Raw genomic sequence first — 15,755 nt, forward strand, 5'->3', positions numbered from 1 at the left:
TTTTGAGGGAAAGAGTAATATCTTTTTACTAGGCTTTTTAAAAAATGTTTATAAAGTATGGTATGGTGTAAAGAATATCAGATTTTTTCCATAAGGGTATTAAAAGTAATGAAATCAAAACTAATATGAGCCAGGTTCTTCCCCTTTTTAGTTGCCGACTGAAGGCAAGCCTCATGGCCTCCCTGAGAAATGGAGATGCTAAGGCACACATATACCTGACGAGATTATTGTGAAGATGAAAGAAAAGTGCTGTGACACTAGAAACTGACTTATATAAACAACTGTTTACCAAACACTTCCCCCATGACATACCTACTACTGTCATAGGTGCTGAGCATAAAGGAGTGAAGAAGGACGAATTCCCTGTCCCCAGGGACCTTACAGTAGAGCAAACAGAAAATAAATGAGTAACCAAAAAAACACACCACAAGTACACGCACACGCGCGCACACACACGGAACTTCAGATCATGGTGCCTTCACAGAAAAACACATGGGGCGATGTGCTCTGAAACGCTACTGATTTGAGGCAAAGTGAGCAGATCTGGAAAACAAGAGTTGCAGGCAGGTGAGCTGTGGGACGGGGCCGAGGTGCCTCACGCGGTGTTACTGGCCACCGAAAAGAAGCCAGGGCGGCGGGGGTAGGGAGGACAGAGCAGAAAAAGGAATCAGATGAGGCTGAGGAGGTGGGCAGGGAACCACGTCGCTTGCTGGACGCCACGGCGGAAGTTTGAATCTTATTTTAATTGGAATAGGAAACTGTAGTGGTTGGGAGTCTTAGGCGAGTCAGAAAAGACTCCGGCCAATTTAAGAAAAGGAATTGACCGAAAAGAAGCTGGAAAACTCACAGGACCACCAAGAAGCCTGATGAGTCAGGTCTGGAAAATGGGCAACTGCCCAGTGAGGCGGGCAGTGGGCAGAAGACGCAGGACCATGTCCCAGAGCTGGTGCGGCGTCCACACCACCTGCAGGCCCAGACCGGCGTCCAGGGTAGAGCCGCTAATGGATCCTGGGAGCCTTTGATGGAGAGAAATATAGAAAAGACTCTTCAAACACAAGACTGCCAAAAATGCAGTGTCTGCACTCAGTGCGCCCCTGGGGCACTGTAAGGGCAGCAACAACCGCACTAAGCCAGCGGTTGCTCACTGGCCGCCTGAGCCATTTATCCAGTCGGTATTTTTTGTTCTAAACAAGAAGGAAAATAGCTTTGGGGGTTCTTGTTCCTTCCCGCATCACAAATATCACACTGATGGTTATGACGTCATCTTGTTCCAAGACTAAATGTGACGACATGTTTTCAAATAGTAGGTGGTTCGGAACTGAGGCGTGACTTACTCAAAATAGAAGCATTTGCTTACCTACTGCAATGGTAACGCTTTCTGGTAAAGGAAGTCGCATGAAAGCACATTTTTTTTTACTGCTGAAAATCCTCCTCCTCTGGCTTGTGACTCACATTCTTGGCAAACATTTCGAGTTCCTGAGAATCTATATTTTAATCAGTTTCTATCAAAATACTAAGTTCTGAGCAAGGAAAAGAGAGAAAGAGCAAACGGGTAGGCTTGTCAGAATTTCAAAATGGCTGCCCAAGAGAGAAGACAGTAGCTAGTGGGCACACGTGGTTTTGCCAAGGCAGAGTCACCGCCTTTCAGGAGCAAGGATCAGCCATGATCCCAGGCTTCTGTAAGGAGGCAACCAGGGAGGCAGCTACCGGCTAGGTGAAGACAACTTTCCCTGGCGTGCGTCCAGGGCCATACCGTTGAGGGACAGGAAATAGCGGAATGTTTTTGGCAGTGTTGTAATAGAGGAGACGTGCTGTGAAAACAATTGAGACGTCCATATCATCTCAACAATGGTGACTGGTGTGTTACATTTCGGTGGTATTCTAAACCGGAAGCTTCTAATCTTGGCTACACATTAGAGCCACTTGGGAAACAAACAAACAAAGAAAAAGCATGAGCTTTGAAATTCAAGAGGCTGCGGAATTTCTGTGCACAGTTACCAATGGCTCGGACACCTCCTTTATTATGTATACAGTTCTAAGTCCAAAGATTTTTAAATTTTTTTAATGTTTATTAATTTTTGAGAGAGAGACAGAGTGCAAGTGGGAGAGGGGCAGAGAGAGAGGGAAACACACAATCTGAAGCAAGTCCAGGCTCTGAGCTGTCAGCACAGAGCCTGATGCAGGGCTCAAACTTACGAACCGTGAGATCATGACCCAAGCTGAAGTCGGACACTTAACTGACTGAGCCACCCAGGTGCCCCTAAGTTCAAAGAATTTTTAAGACAGTACCTGATCTAGTTTTTGCCCTAACTATTTTGGTAGGCAAGATAACTTGCCTCTGTTTTTTATTGTTGTTCTTTACAAAATTAATTTTTTAATTGCCTGTACTTAAAAAGAAAAGATAGTTAAGTCTTGAGCAATCATAATGAAATATTTGTCTTCATATCCATCATCTTTAGAATTTTAATATCCATCTTATTTGTAACTCAGCATAATTTTATTCTCTGCCAAGGTATAAAGGTACGGAACTGTAAATGTGTAATTTCTACTGAGAGTATGGATTGCGGATGATTAGGGACTACATGGAACCCTACAGTGGCCTACTTGTCATTCTTCAGGACAAAGGGAACTTCCTGTTTTGTATTTGGACACATGAACTGAGGCTTACCAGGAGGCTGGGCTGATCTCAGCTGCCTCCAGCGGGTGGAACGTCCCCACCTGCTTCTGACAACACAAGCTGCCCTCTGGGCAGAGCCAGGGCCCACTCTTGGGCCCTGGACACACACGTGGTCAGTGCGTTCTGTGGGCTTTCTACAAGTTAGCTAATGTCACGGCTAGGAAGAAAAGAAAAGCCTCTCGGAGGGCAATATGGACCACCTCTCGTGTTAGTAGTAAATAAATGTACTTAGTGTTCTGGAAAGTTCACCTCCAGAGAGAAGATTTGGGGTGGGGCCCAGGGAACTCTCTGGTTGGCCTGATGCAGTTGGCTTATGGGCCAGTCATTGAGAAACACTGGTCGTGGGCAGGGCAGGAGCTTTCCGCAGGAAGGGAGTCTAATTAAGACAGCTGAATTCCTGATTATAAAAAAGGAATGGGGGGGGTGTACTAGACATAGCGAGGCTTTCTCTCCCTCATTTTTTATCTTCAACCCTCCTTCATCACTACCGCCTTCCATGGAAGGAGCCATGATTCCCCCAAACCCTTGCCTTCGGGGTTCCAGAGTTTACCTTCTGCCCACGACAGGCACTCGCACATCATTTGAAAAGCGAAAGGCACAGAAGCAGAGGCCTGTTGGAAGAGCCACGGCTCTGCACGGTCACCAGGCTCCTTTGTGAGGCCCCCTGGCTGCCAGGTGTCTGACCGTTGGTGGAGGTTCTCGATCAGGAAACAGATCGCAACAGATTCCTAAGTCTCTGCCCCACGGCTCGCGTGATGAATTTGGAAACTGATGCCTGATTCCCTTGACTTCTGTTCTTTTAGAACTTCATCAGACACTGTCTGATTCCACACATTAAATCCCTTTCTGCCAAAAATATCTGGAATGGTTTCTGTTTTTTCGATAGAACATTGACTGATGAAGTACTAGGTGCCAGAGGTGGCTTCAGAAAATGACCCTCAAAGGTGGGGGCCTGGGATTCATTGTCCAAGATGAATGGGTTGGAAGGCAGTGGAAAAGGGCTCATGCACGTGCAGAACACCGGCCCACAGGGTAACTTGAGTCCAGATCTGTGGGTGGCAGCGATGAAGGTGATGCTCACGAGGCCAGCATAGTGGCTGCGTCGAATGCTGATAAAAAGAAAATTTCCAACCTCATGCTTAGGGCTTATCATTTTCTTTTTTTTTTTAAATTTTTTTTAATGTTTTATTTATTTCTAGGAGAGAGAGAGAGAGAGACAGCGTGAGCAGGGGAAGGTCAGAGAGAGAGGGAGTTACAGACTCTGAAACAGGCTCCAGGCTCTGAGCTGGCAGTCAACACAGAGCCCGACGCGGGGCTCGAACCCACGAACCGTGAGATCATGACCTAAGCGAAAGTCGGACGCTTAACCAACTAAGCCACCCAGGTGCCCCCTTATCATTTTCAATCAAGGCATAGTCAGAGAACCAGAGTCAATAACTGCTCTTTAAAAGAAGCTCCTGTTTTTTAGGGCTGCAGGGCCAGTAAACTGTGCCCCAAAAGACCCAAAGGTCAAACCTGTGGATTGCAGAATTACAACATACATAACATCCATAGTCTTGCCAGATGATCTGCAAATTTGAAGGACCTGATGGGAAAAGGGAGGTACCCCAGGCACTGTAATGAGGGCATTTGGGTGCATTTGGATGGTTGTGAATGTTCTGAGCTTCTAACCCCCGCCGATTATTTCTTCCCAGCAGAGGCAGCCTCCCTTACATGTCTGAGGAGACTCACCCCACCTCGCCTCAAGCCCTGAAAAATCTCTTTGCAAATGAAGACATTTTAAGAGAATTTGATTCTCCTCGAGCTCTAACCCATCTCTTCATTTTTTCCCACACTGTAATCAAAGTCAGCAACACCCCCCGCCCCCCGCGCTCCTGACCCAGGGAGGGAGAGAGATCTACTCACCGAGGGGACCACAAGACGTTGGTGGGAACCTGGGACCGTTTACAATCTCCCAAGTCTTTCCAGAGAAGGTCTCCAGCACTCCCAAGACCAGGTCTGCTTGGCCATGCACTACCTATGCCCCTGAACACCAGTAGGCCACCGTGTAGGGAGGTTCCAGGCCAAGGCGCGGCCTGCCCCGGAGTGTCATGTCACAGGATAAGGGAATCCAGTCCCTCTCGTGCACCAGTCATTCCCTCGTACTTGCAATACTTCCTTCATTTTTACCTTTTAACATCTCTCGCTCTCCACTGAATGAAAAATGAGTCCAGGCAGACTAGCTAGAGACAGCTGGGAGGGACGGATTGCAGCTCTGGTGTCAATCGCACGCTCCTGAGGTGACCAGACTTCCTTTTGTAACTCCCCAAACCTCAGACTTACCAGTTGTGAGACACGTTGTTATTCTATGTGCCATTAAACGAGGAAAATCACTGCCAACTGTAATTGGAAGATGCCGTCAATTATAACATACATCCTGATCCAGAGTGTTAAATGTGAAAAGAAAAAAAAAAAGCATGCCTTAGAATGGGTGGGAAATAGTAAGCCGAGCTGCTTGGACCTGGCTCCTTTCCTCAGAATTCCTTGTTTTGTTTTGTTTTGTTTTGTTTTGTTTTGAAGCCTTATTTACTTAAGTCATCTCTATGCCCAACATAGGGCTCAAACTCACGATCAAGAGTTGCATGCTCTACAGATTGAGCCAGCCAGGCACACCCAGGGTTCCCTGTTTCCCAGAAGAGACCATCTCTCTCATACAAATAATCTAGTACATTCTGCCAGGCCACAGGACTTGCCCAGACGTAGCAGATTCTGCTTCTACCAACTGCTAACCCTGATTTCAAAGGATTTTTTAAAGATATGGGAAAATGTCCATGATCACAAGCTGGAAAAGTCGATAATATAGTATGCAAAATAGTGTAAGAAAATTCATGAAGAGAAGACAAATCTAAGAAAATATTTACGGCATATTCATAAAGGGTTAATAACTATGTGAAGAATTCATTAAGATGAAAATTCTTACAGAAAAAGAAAACAAAAACTTAGTTCGTCTATTCAATAAATATTAATGAACATTTACTGTGTTTCAGGCTCTGTACAGCTGAGGTTGTTCAATAAACCAGAAAAAAAATCTGACCCAGTGAAGGGTATAGTCTTTTGAAGGAAGAAGTAGTGATGAACCAGCAAATATAGAACCATACCTCAGAGATATTACAGGTTCAGTTCCAGACCACTATAAAAAAGCGAATATCACAAAAAAGCAAGTTAATTTATTTTTTGGTTTCTCAGGGCATATACAAGTTATGTTTACTGTAGTCTTAACTGCTGTATCATCATATCTAAAAAAACATAAACGTATCTTAAATTAATTTAATTTTTTAATGTTTATTTATTTTTGAGAGAGAGAGAGACAGAATATGAGCAGGGGAAGGGCAGAGAGAGAGGGAGACACAGAATCTGAAGCAGACTCCTGGCTCCGGGCTGTCAGCACACAGCCCGACGCAGGGGTCAAACCCACAAACTGAGATCACAACCTGAGCCAAAGCCAGACACTTAAAGAACTGAGCCACCCAGGCACCCCTAATTTAATTTAATTTTTAAATTTATTATTTGAGTAATCTCTACACCCAGCATGGAGCTTGAACTCACGACCCCGAGATCAAGAAACACATATTCTTTCCACTGAGCCAGCCAGGCACCCTGTACCGTAACTTAAAAATACTATATCACGGGGCGCCTGGGTGGCCTAGTCAGTTGAGCGTCCGACTTTCACTTAGGTCATGATCTCGCGGTTCATGGGTTCGAGCCCCGCGCAGTTCGTGGGTTCGAGCCCCGCATCGGGCTCTGTGCTGACTGCCAGCTCAGAGCCTGGAGCCTGTTTCAGAGTCTGTGACTCCCTCTCTCTCTGACCCTCTGCTGCTCACGCTGTCTCTCTCTCTCTCTCTCTCCTAGAAAAAAAAAACAAAACTGTATCACTAGGAAATGCTAATCATCATCTGAGCTTTCAGCAGGCTGACATCTTTTTGCTGCCAGAGAGTCCTGCCTCGATGTCGATGGCTGCTGACTGGTCAGGGCGGTGGGTGCTGAAGGCTGGGGTGTTGTGGCAATTTCTTGAAATAAGACAACAATCAAGTTTGCTGCATCCACTGACTCTTCCTTTCATGAACGATTTCTCTGTGCACGCGATGCTGTTTGAGAGCATTTCACCCATAGTAGAACTTCTTTCAAACTTGGAGTCCATCGTTTCAACCCCTGTGCCTTCTTTAACTACTAAGTTTGTGTAATATTCCAAACCCTTCATCGTCATTTCAACAATTTTCCAGCACCTTCCCAGGAGCAGATTCCCTTCTTTGCTCAGCCGTGAGATGCGGTCCTCACCCGATCACGTTCCATCACGAGATCACGGCCACGCCGTCCACCGTCAGGCCCGCATTTTGGTTCTGCTTCTCTCGTTATGTCCACCACATCCGCAGTGGCCGCCTCCACAGACGTCCTCGACCCCCCAAAGTCATCCCGCAGGGTGAGAATCGACTTCTTCCAAACCCCTGCTAACATGAATCATGTAAGTATATTAACCACTCAAGAAATAAATAAAATTTTAGATAAACAGGCCAAACAAGGCTCACTGAGTAAACTGCGACTCTACTCAGGAGTTAGCTCAATTGTTTATCATCTGTGCTAATAGTCACCTCACACCTGAGAGGCATCTGTGTAGCAGAGGAAAGAACAGTACCAGGGCACAAGGAGGAAGAGCAAAGTTAGAAAAGAGAGCGAATTGTCTACACTGGCAGGAGCCCAGCTGGGGGCCTCCATCTGAAGGTCACTTCATTTCCCCTTCCCAGGCGCCCGTAGGATCTTGAGTTTCCATTCTCCGAAATTATATTCTATTCTAATTCTATTTCAATTATTTGTTACCTCATCTGTCTTTGTATCTCAGCGAATAAAGTTGACTCACACTTAACCAGTGTTATTTCTTGTCTTTCTTTCTTCAAGACAGTGGGGTGTGTGTTTTTTCCCTTGTGTCCCAAGCCCCAGCTTATGCCTGAGTCTAACACTCAACAAGTGTTGGTTGAAACTGTGTGTGAATGAATGAATGAGTGATGACAAATTGGCCCTGTCCAATACATTTTAGAACATATGGGAAAATAAATAAAAAACCAAGGTGGCTATTTTAGGTGCATCTTGAGTTAGTCTTGTACTGGGAGCAAAGTAGAAAATCCCCAAAACTTGGTCCACATTCCAAATTTCACGTGCACAGGACCTGTCATTGCTAAGGCCCCAATGTCATCAGAACCTTATAAACAGAACTGCCTTGGGGCGCCTGGGTGGCTCAGTTGGTTAAGCTGCCGACTTTGGCTCAGGTCAAGATATCGTGGTTCATGAGTTCGAGCCCCACATTGGGCTCTGTGCTGACAGCCCAGACCCTGGAACCTGCTTCGGATTCTGTGTCTCCCTCTTTCTCTGCCATCCCTCCCCCACTCATGCTTTGTCTGTCTCTCTCTCCCTCTCCCTCTCTCTCTCTCAAAAATAAATAAACCTTAAAAAATAATTAAACTGAACGGCCTCTAATGGGAAATTCCAAGAGGTTATACTTTAGTTTTGAATTCACTACAAAAGATATACTAGTCTCTTGGACAGTGCTTAAAAGGGGAAGTAAAAGGGACAGGCAGTAATTATAGATACTCGGTATCCTTAGACCGTATCTTGACTTTAGTCCAGTGAGGCTCCGGGTGGCTGGCCACGGAGTGAAGGCAAAGCTGGAATTCGCTTGCTGAGAATGTGGGGGTGGCTCAGCCCCCAAGGAGCAGCTGCGGGGTGTGGGGCACTGTCCCCCCCCACAGGAGGCTGAGGGAATGATCTCCACTCCCGGGGTGGGGGGTCAGTCCCAGCAGGTCAGGGCTGAGTTGAGTGACATGGCAGTGACAGGAAATGCTGACGTGGCACTTTTCAGAGCCTTAGTCTCTGAATAAAACTCAAGCCGAATTCCCACACGTTTGCTGTCCAATCCAGATCGTTACAAACACGAGATTTCCAGTCATTTTAATTTTGCTCCCAGACTTCATTCTTCCAACACCATTTGCGTTGACTTAAGCAAACTCGAAAAAATAGATCTGCTTATGATTCCTGTACAAAGATCGTTTGAGACCTTTGGTTGTGTTCACGATGTGAAAATGGGAAGCAGTTCAACGGTGAGTGAGGTGGGAAAAGGCAAGCGGTGACGAAGGTTAGAAAACACCACAATTGCCAAGTCCGCTGCGGACTTCGGGTCCCCTCCACCCTGGCTCACCCGCGCGGGACGGCACGACAGAACATCTGCAGGTGGCATTCGGCAGTGCTGGCTTTCAACCGTAGCTTCAGCACTTGCTGCTTCTGTACATTTGGGCCAATTACCTGCCCTCTTTGAAAGATACTTTTTCCAACTATAAACTGGGATGCTAAAAACTCACACAGTTGTTGGGAAGAAGAAAGGGAGTGACATTTTTGACAATGGCTGTCACAGACCATGCGACGTAGGTCATGCAGTCAGTGGAGGGAGCCTGCCTCCTTCCCTGGCGCTGCTGCAGTAGCCCCCAGCCCACCCCGGGGCCTCAGCTTGTCTTCTCCAGGTGCAGCTGGAAATGTGGACGTGTGGCCTCTCGTCACAAAGCATACAGGCTTGCGGAGCCCTGGTGCTGGTGCTGCTGCCCATGGTAGGTGGCAAGGCTCCGTCCCCGTGCACCCTGAACTGAATGCCTGTCTCCCCCTCCCGTGGGGCTTTCAGGCCCTGCACGTGGTATTGCAGAAGACGATCCGACGTGCACTTGCTGTGTGGGACCCCTGAGCTGTCCCATCTCGCCTCGGCTTCCGAATGTGATGCTTCCCCTCTTTCCCATGGTCTCAACCTTGGCTCTTGTTTTTGTTTTTGTTTTTCAGTTTATTTATTTATTTTGAACGAGCAAGGGCGGGGTAGGAACAGAGAAAGAGAGGGAGAGAGAATCCCAAGTAGGCTCTGCACTCATGAACCGCGAGACCGTGACCTGAGCCAAAATCGAGAGTCAGACGCTTAACCGACTGAGCCAGCCTGGTGCCCCAACCTTGGCTCTTGTTAACAATGATTTTGGCGTGACACATGGGACACCACCCTCGGCCACCCTCCCCAACCCCTACACAAGCGGGCAATGGGCATTTTCGGAAGAATTTGGTCAGCTGCTTCTAACTTTAGTGTGGGCTGCCGGCTACTACTCTATGTAAACAGTTCTGATTGTATCTGGGCAGTGACCCACCCTCCTCCAGTGCCGCATAGGCAAGTTGCTCAGGATGTGCACAGGACTGACTTTGCAGCCCAGGGGTGCAGTGCGTTGTTTGGTTTTACGTACATCTCTACCTGGCGATATTCTTCCCACTTTTACTTTTGAATGAAAAGAAGTATCCTGTAGTGATTAAGAGCAGAGACTCTGATACTCTGGTTTCTCTTCAGATCGTATAAATCTTTCACCTTTTACTAAAGATTTTCTGTGGAAGAGCAGAGACTCTGAGGCCCACTGCCTGGATTTGCTCATGGTTCAGCCACTTGCTAGGTGGGTGACCATGGGGGCAGTTAGCCCCTCCAAGCCTCGGAGTCCTCATCTGTAATGGAAAGGGAATCAATCATACCAGCCATGTGAGGTTGCCCAGAGGACTGCATTCAATGACTTGATATGAGTAAAGCGCATACAACAATTTCTGGCACTTAGCGTGTGTAAGTGATATGTGTTCGGCATGAGGGTAGTGGGGGAACTGCTTCTTGTATTTGTGTGAGAGCAGTTTTGTGGGATACAGTTTGGAGAGCTTGGTTTGGAGCTTTTATTGGCTCTGACATCATGTTGTGGAATAGAAACATCCGCTGGGGCGCCTGGGCGGCTCACTCGGTTGAATGTCCAACTCTTGATTTCAGTTCAGGTCATGATCTCCTGGTTATGGGATGGAGCTCCGCAATGGGCTCCATGCTGGCATGGGGGCTGCTTAAGATTTTCTCTCTTGGGGTGCCTGGTGGCTCAGTCGGTTAAGTGTCTGACTTTAGCTCAGGTCTTGATCTTGTGGTTCGTGAGTTCAAGCCCGGCATCAGGCTCTGTGCTGACAGCTCGGAGCCTGGAGCTGCTTCGTATTCTGTGCCTTCCTGTCTCTTTGCCCTTCCCCTGCTCATGCTCTGTCTCTCTCTCTCTGTCTCAAAAATAAGTAAACATTAAAACATTTTTTCATATTGTACTTGAAAGTGGTTGGTTATATTTCTACTACGTGTCAGACCCAGTCCTCTGTGTTCATCTTACACGTCTGAGAGCGGGTTAAAGATGGAGCCACATTCTGAATCTGCTCATTCCTGCTCTTTGCCCTCTACTACACGGAATCGCAACCTCAGGCATTACTCTGCCCTCAGAGGACTGGCGGGTAAACAGTGGGGCCTGAAACTCCTGACCTCCTGGTGTCCTTATATGCAGTGCAAGCCGGAAAACTACACGCTGGGGGTGTCGGTGAGGGTGAGAGGGAAGGAGCCTTTGTTACAGGGCTGTTGGCGACTCCTGTTGGAAGTGACTTGAGTCGTGGGGGGGGCAGCCAAACTGCAGGGACTTACACAGAAGTCTGCACACGTGATTGGGCCAGCGGCGGGGGGGTCCAGTGGTCTCTGATTAATTAAATCATAAGATTTTAGAGCAGGAGAGGATCTTAAGAGATCATATAGTCCCACCCTCCATGTTATAGGTGAATCAATGTGCCGTAAGGAACGTAAAAGATTTCCCCAATGTCTTGTTGGTTGGTAACTGACTTGAAATGAAAATTCTAGTCTCCTCACTGTGAGTCGAGTAATTTTTTGCCATCAGACAAGCTGCTGATTTATGTTCAGTTTTATCCTTAGCTTCCTGATGGGTTTTAACTGACACACATGTCTGATCTAGCCTGACCAGAAGCTGACCTCCACAACTCCCTTTTAAATAAATTGTCAAGGAAATCTGTTTCTTTGTCTTAACCAAATTCTACTTAACCAATAAAAGAAATAGGGAAGAAATGCATGCAAAGCAATACAATAACTCAGATATAGCCAGTCTCCCCAGAGAAAAGCATTTCCAGCTATTGAACCATAACGTAAAACAATACAGTCTCTGAAAGTGTAGGAAATCAACGTGACTCTTACTTAAGAAGGGACATGTGGGTGCAGTGGTCTCGTCTCCTTCCTGCCCTTTCAGAACACTGTTCCCCCGCACCCTAAGCTCTACCTATTTAAGCCGGGACATCAACACTGTTTTTCATGTACACTACGAATCACTGGAATATTTCTGTACGTTGGCAACCCATCTTCCACCTGCTTCCACCGGCCCGGATGTGCATGCATCTGAGCAACACTAATTGAAGACAATGCTATAATTTAAAGTGAAAGTCTTTAAAACTAAAAGAAAATTACCATTTTTTAAATTGAAACTGCTGAAATTCATTATTTTGAAATTCTGCACTGTATTTGATTGTTTAAACACAACACATAATTTGAGGGGCGCCTGGCTGGCTCAGTCGGTAGAGCACGCAACTCTTGCTCTCAAGGTTGTGAGTTCTAGCCAGACACTGGGAATGGGGACGACTTAAAAATAAAATCTATAGGGGCACCTGGGTTGCTAGTCAGTTGAGCATCTGACTTTGACTTGGGTCATGGTCTTGAGATTCGTGAATTCAAGCCCCACATTAGGCTCTCTGCTGTCAGCTCAGAGCCCAGTTCAGATCCTCTGTCCCCCTCTCTCTCTGCCCCTCTCCCACTCATGCTGTCTCTCTTTCTCTCTCTCAAAAATAAGTAAATATTTTTTTAAAAAATAAAAAAATAAAATCTTTAAAATAATACAAAATTTGAGATTTCATATTAATACTAGAGAGTTACCAACCCTAAACAATGAGTGAAGCTAACACATGTCTGAACTTCTTTCACTGAGTACATTGCAGTGGTGACTAGATTGTATTCGTCATCTATTCTCGAAACTGCAAACAACCTGGGCATGTAAATCAAGGGTGTGAGACACTAGAGGAACTAATTGTAGTTCATGTATGATATTAATTAGTTCACAAGGGATCAAAAATTAAAAATGAGGTATCTGGGTTATTTTTCATTATGGTAAAAAAACACAAAGAATTTATCATCTTAACCATTTTATTTTAAGGGTACAGCTCATTAGTATCAAGTACATTCACCTTGTTGTACTACAGATCTCCAGAATTTTTTCATCTTTCAAAACTGAAACTCCATTAAATAACAAGTCCCCTGTCCCCTCCCTCCAGCCCCTGGCAACCACTATTCTGCTTTCTGTCTCTTACCAATCTGACCATTTATATACCTCATATAAGTGGAATCATACAGTTTTATCTTTATGTTTTTCATAGTGATGGCACCATTTTACATTCCCTCCAACAGTGTACAAGGGCTTCCTTTTCTTGACATCCTCTCCAAGATGGTATTTCTTGTCTTTTTTTTTTTTTTAATTTTTATTTATTTTTGAGAGAGAGAGACAGAGCATGAGCAGGGGAGGGTTAGAGAGAGAGGGAGACACAGAACCTGAAGCAGGCTCCAGGCTCTGAGCTAGCTGTCAGCATAGAGCCCGATGCAGGGCTCGAACCCACAAACCGTGAGATTATGACCTGACCTGAAGTCGGACTCTTAACCGACTGAGCCACCCAGGTGCCCCTTTCTTGTCTTTTTGATAACTGCCATTCTACCAGGTGTGAGGTGATATCTCATTGTAATTTTGATTTGCATTTCCCTGATGATTTATGGGGGTGAACATACTTTAATGTACCTGTTGTCCATCTGCATGTTTTCTTTGGGAAAATGCCTATTTAGTCCTCTCTCTATTTTTTAAATCAGATTGCTAGGTGTTGAGTTGTATGAGTTCTTTGCATATTTTGGAAATTAACCCCTCATCAAATATATTATTTGCAAATATTTTCCCCTTATTCAATAGGTTGCCTTTTCATTTTGTTGATTATTTCCTTTGCTGTGTGGAAGATTTTTGGTCTGGTGTAGCTCCTCTTTCATTGATTTTGCTTTGGGTGTCAGATTCAAAAAACCATTGTTAAGACCTGTGTCAAGGAGCTTACTGCCTATACTGTCTTTTATAGTTTCAAGTCTTCCATTCTCTCTCTCTTTCTTAATTTTCATTTGTTTTGAGAGAGAGTGCATGTGAGCAGGGGAGGGGCAGATAGAGAAGAAGAGAGAGAGACTCTGTCACACTCCACACTGTCAGCTTGGAGCCTGAGTCAGGGCTTGATCCCATGAACCACGAGATCATGACCTGAATAGAAATCAAGAGTTTGACACTCAACCGACTGACCCACCCAGGTGCCTTCCACTCTCTAAGCCATTTCTTTACTTTTCTTTCTTTTTTTTTTTTTAAGTAATCTCGATGCCCAATGTGAGGCTCAGACATGACCCCCAAGATCCAGAGTCACATGCTCTACTGACTGAGCCACCCGGGTACCCTGAGTCTTTCATCCATTTTGAGTTGATTTTTGAGTATGGTGAAAGAAAATGGTCCAGTTTCATTCTGTCCACGTGCCTGTCCAGTTTTCCCAGCACCATGCATTGATAAGACCATCCTTTCTCCATTATATATTCTAGCCTCCTTTGTTGAAGACTAACTGACCACACGTGCATGAGTTTATTTCTGGGATCTCTATTCTATTATTTTAAGTAATAAAACTTAAAATCACGGATCATGATGACACCAGTTTTGTTTTTCTTTCTCAAGATTCAAGGTCTTTTATCATCCCATACAAATTTTAGGATTCTTTGTTCTATTTCTGTGAAAAATACTATTGGTATTTTGATAGGGATTGCATTGAATGTGTACATTGCTTTGGGTAGTGTGGACATTTTAACAGTATTGAGTCTTCTAATCTGTGAGCATGGAATATCTTTCCATTTATTTGTGTCTTCATGTCTTTTCTTAATGTCCTATAGTTTTCAGTGTATAGATCTTCCACATCCTTGGTTAAATTTATTCCTAAGTGTTTGATTCTTTCTGATGCAATTGAACATGGGATTGCTTTCTTAATTTCTCTCTGTGGTAGTTCATTATTTGTGAATAGAAATGCAACACATTTTTGTGTATTGATTTTGTATCCTGCAACTTTACCAAATTTATTAATTCTAACGTTTTGTTATGGAGTCTTTTGGGTTTTCTATATGTAATGTGTCATTTGCAATTAATGACAGTTTTATTCCTTCCTTTCCAATTTAGATGCCTTTTATTTCCCTTTCTTGTCTAATTACCCTGGCTGGGACTTCCAATACTACATTGAATAAAGGTAGAGACAGTGTGTTCTTATTTTTTTCCTGATATTAGTAGAAAAGCTTTTAGCTTTACAACATTGAGTATGATGCTAGCCGTGGGCTTGTCATATATGGCCTTTATTATGTTGAGGTACATTTCCTCTTTACTTGCTCTGAGAATTTTTAATATACATACGTATATATTTTCAGTTTTGTCAAATGATTTTTGTCTTTCGTTTTGATGTGGTGTGTCACATTGATTGATTTGTGTTGACCCAAACTTGCAATAAATCCCACTTGATCCTGTTATATGATCTTTTTCCTGTATTGTTAAATTTGGTTTACTAATACTTTGTTGAGGATATTTGCATCTGTGGTCATCAGGGATACTGGCCTGAAATTTTCTTTTCTTGTGGCATCCTTGTCTAGTTTTGGTATCGGGTAATGCTGACATCATAAAGTGACTTTGAGAGAGTTTCCTCCTCTTCTGTTTTTTTGAAAGAGTTTAAGAAAGATTGGAATTAATTCTTCTTTGAATGTCTGATAGAATTCACCAGTGAAATCATCCGGTCCTGGATGTTTGTTTGTTTTGTTGATTACTGATTCAATCTCCTTTCTAGTAATCTATCTATTCAGATTTTCTATTTCATGCTAATTCAGTCTTGGTAGGGTATATGTTTCTGGGAATTTATTCACTTTTTCTATGCTGCCCAATGGATTGGTGTATAATTGTTCATAGTAGTCTCTTATAATCTTTTGTATTTCTGTGATGTCAGTTGTAACATCATTTTAATATCTGACTTCATTTCAGTCCTCTCTCTTTATTTCTTGGTGAATCTACTTAGTGGTTTGTCGATTTTGTTTACCTTTTTGAAGAACTCG

At 44.5% G+C, this 15,755-nt stretch overlaps 1 pseudogene; it reads left to right on the forward strand.

The window, feature by feature from the left end:
• The first annotated feature begins 10,050 nt into the window (after positions 1-10,050).
• Positions 10,051-10,177, forward strand: LOC120247753 (annotated as a pseudogene).
• The last annotated feature ends 5,578 nt before the right edge of the window (positions 10,178-15,755 follow it).

Source organism: Hyaena hyaena, unplaced genomic scaffold (assembly GCF_003009895.1).
Source record: "Hyaena hyaena isolate Hyena2069 unplaced genomic scaffold, ASM300989v1 scaffold_11, whole genome shotgun sequence".
Taxonomy (NCBI): domain Eukaryota; kingdom Metazoa; phylum Chordata; class Mammalia; order Carnivora; family Hyaenidae; genus Hyaena; species Hyaena hyaena.